The 2,853-nt window shown below is 42.8% G+C and overlaps 1 pseudogene; it reads right to left on the bottom strand.

Annotated features, from left to right (window-relative positions):
* Positions 1–822: 822 nt before the first annotated feature.
* On the bottom strand, positions 823–2,146 carry LOC144961906 (adhesion G protein-coupled receptor A2-like; annotated as a pseudogene).
* Positions 2,147–2,853: the final 707 nt, after the last annotated feature.

Genomic DNA, 2,853 nt, shown 5'->3' with positions numbered 1-2,853 from the left:
GGGAGGCATGGGAGGTAAACTGCATGGGAAAGGGTTCACGCAACTCCAGGGTTGGGGGGACGTTTCTGAAGTGTTAGATCACCCCACCTACAATTGCTGCTGCTGTGGCTGGGTGTGGTAGAAAATTAGGGTCTACCGGCCCACTTTGTGGTTTCGAGGGAGAAATTTTTTTTTCTTACTATTTTCATCCAGCACTGAGGAGGGAGCTGCATCCTCTTCTCCCACCCAGAGGTTGAACTATTGGCTGTCCCCTTAAAAACCCGGTACTGTGGCTGGACAGGGGTTAAAAGCACTAGGATGGTGAAGGTTGCCACCCCCACCACCGCTTCCCCTACCACCAGCATTCAAAGAGGAACCTGAGTAGGAGAGCGCTGATGATGAGATGGATGATGAGTTGATTATGAGGTAGATTAGCATTGTAAATGTTAGTATAATGAGCATTGTTATTGCTGCTGCCACTAGGGGTGCTGCAAATTTCCCCTTTTTTGTCTCTAGAAGACGAGGAGACGACAAGTCATGTGTTCCAACCAATCCTTGATTTCACTACCACTAAAAACCATTAACGCTATCAATATCATTCAGGTGTGGTGGTTATTATTATGTTCTAAAGAAATAGTCGCACGAAGACGCCATATTTTTGTGGAGTTACTAATGTGGACTGGAATCTCTCCGTCGCAAAAAGATCCCTTTTTGGTGTTGGAGGTGGCGCCAGGTTGGTTTTTTTTGGGTTTGGGTTGAATCTCAATGCTAAGATGGTGTTTGCCCCACTACTGGTCCGGACTAAGGCGTGGTTGATTAAGCTCGTTACCCGAATTGTTATCCTTAGACTGTATTTAAATCTCTATTGAATCTTTGTTCATCATTTACTATGCTGCCTGTTTTCTGCCAGAATTTTTTGGCAGCCCGTTCGCCGGGGTTATAAAAATTTGGATAATTATCTGGGCTGACCCGTATGAAAGGTCAGAAGAATTGGCGAGGATGAGATTGATGTTGGATTGTTTGCTGGATTATTTTTCATGTTGTATGCTTTTGGTAATATGGATGATTTTTGTTTAATAGACTGAGAGGATAGTGTTACTGTTGGATTTAACAGCGCTGCCATTGGCGAGGGGCAAAGCAAGTTGAGCAGTGGGTTGTGGGGTTGTAGGAGATTCAATTTGGGTGTCGTCACTCCAGTGGAGCAGAGTACGTTCGGGCGGGGCACAGCCAAACTTACGTTCAGCTGAGTCGGAGTCAGTCCCTTTTGGAGTAAAAAAATAGACAAAAATGAACACACCAAACAAAGTGCTATAAGACCATAGAGGTAGCTAAAGATTGCTCTTGGTACGGGGTAATAAGCTGGAAGGGTTTGGCAATGCTAGGGGACCGCACGTCCACATGACAATAAAGAGGAAATGAATGGCAAGAGTGCCCTTAGCTGAGTGATTGGTTCTTTTCCTGATCGGGGAGGCTGACGAGTGAGGCTGCATCCTCTTCTGAACTGGTGTCATGAGCTGCCTGCTGTATCGATGATGGCTAAAGCTGTTGCTTATGTGGTTGCTATGACGACTGTGACCTTTGTTGATGTTGTGGGTCGTTGTGGTGGTGTCCGGTTGGGAAGGTACCAGTTCTATTTCGTTGTTGTGGACCTCATTGTCTTCATTTTCCCGTTGGTTCCCTCTGCCTCCAAATTCAGAAGAGTTCCTCACCACACATGAAATCCGCATGAATAAGGGCAAGATTCCATGCACGAGCAGGGCCACTGGAGCGAGAAGGCACCAAGACTAGGTTCCCATCCAAGAAACACTGGAAGAAAAGGAAAGAAATTAATATCAATTTTATTTCTTTGTTGGCCCAATCCATTCAAGAATGAAAACTTTAAAGCGACTTATTTTTAATTTTTGAATAACAAATGATTTGTCTTATGTCATTTCCGACTTTTTTTTTCCTTTTTTTTTAAAGGGTGATTAGTCCTGAAAGAGAGTTTAAAGGGTCAAACAAATGGTAGCCAATACTCATACTTAATGCCGCATAGAATTCCAAGTTGACAGCAGCTGTGATTCCAAGATAATGATGGGCACTCCGTAGCCCACAAAGTAGAATTGGAGAACGGTTTGGGAGGCAAGGGCATAGGAACCAACTCAGGGGGGGCTCGGAGGCTGGTCAGCTTTCACAAAATTCTGTACGTGATGCTGGGTAGAGAAAATATAAAGATCAGGTATTAACAATTTAAAACCAAAAAACAAATTGAGCTTTATTGCGCAATATCCACTAACGTGCTTAAAGCGCTTTACAAGGTGTCCCTGCCCAACGCAACCCTTTAACATGCAGGTCGGACAATGACGCCTGTTAGGCGAAATTATAATTTTTTCGGACAGAGACAAACCCCGTTAAAGGCCAGGTACTAATTTTAACACCGAAATGGTGAGAGAATGTGAGTAAAGAGCCTTTTCCACGGACTGAACTATGCGAGATGAGGCTCCCAACCCAGGACCTTCTGAAAATGAAAGCGAGTGTCATACCACTAACGACATAGCCGCACATTGTTACGTTTGTTAAAGGTTTTACGGTGCTTGCAACACTTTAGGTCATTTTCAGCGCCAGTAAAATGGGAAGAAATGGAAAGTAAAAAAAATTTAAAATTATAGAATTAACAAAGCACCCATGAAAAAGTTAGACAAAAGGGGGTATGGTTCAAATAGGAAACAGGAAACCAATGTTGATTCCAAGAGGATAAAACAAAGTGATTATTTGAAATAAAATAAAATTATTCATTTGACACAGCAAAGTCCCCCCCAAGAGGGTACATTAAAAATTTAAAGGGTTAAATCCCTTTTTTTTTTTAAAAAAAACCATAAAAAAAAAAAACAAACA

The sequence above is a fragment of the Berghia stephanieae genome, unplaced genomic scaffold (genome assembly GCF_034508935.2).
Source record: "Berghia stephanieae isolate SIO BIC M18660-M18661 unplaced genomic scaffold, UCSD_Bste_1.3 scaffold4791, whole genome shotgun sequence".
Classification (NCBI taxonomy): domain Eukaryota; kingdom Metazoa; phylum Mollusca; class Gastropoda; order Nudibranchia; family Aeolidiidae; genus Berghia; species Berghia stephanieae.
This window is presented reverse-complemented; position numbering and strand designations above follow the sequence as displayed.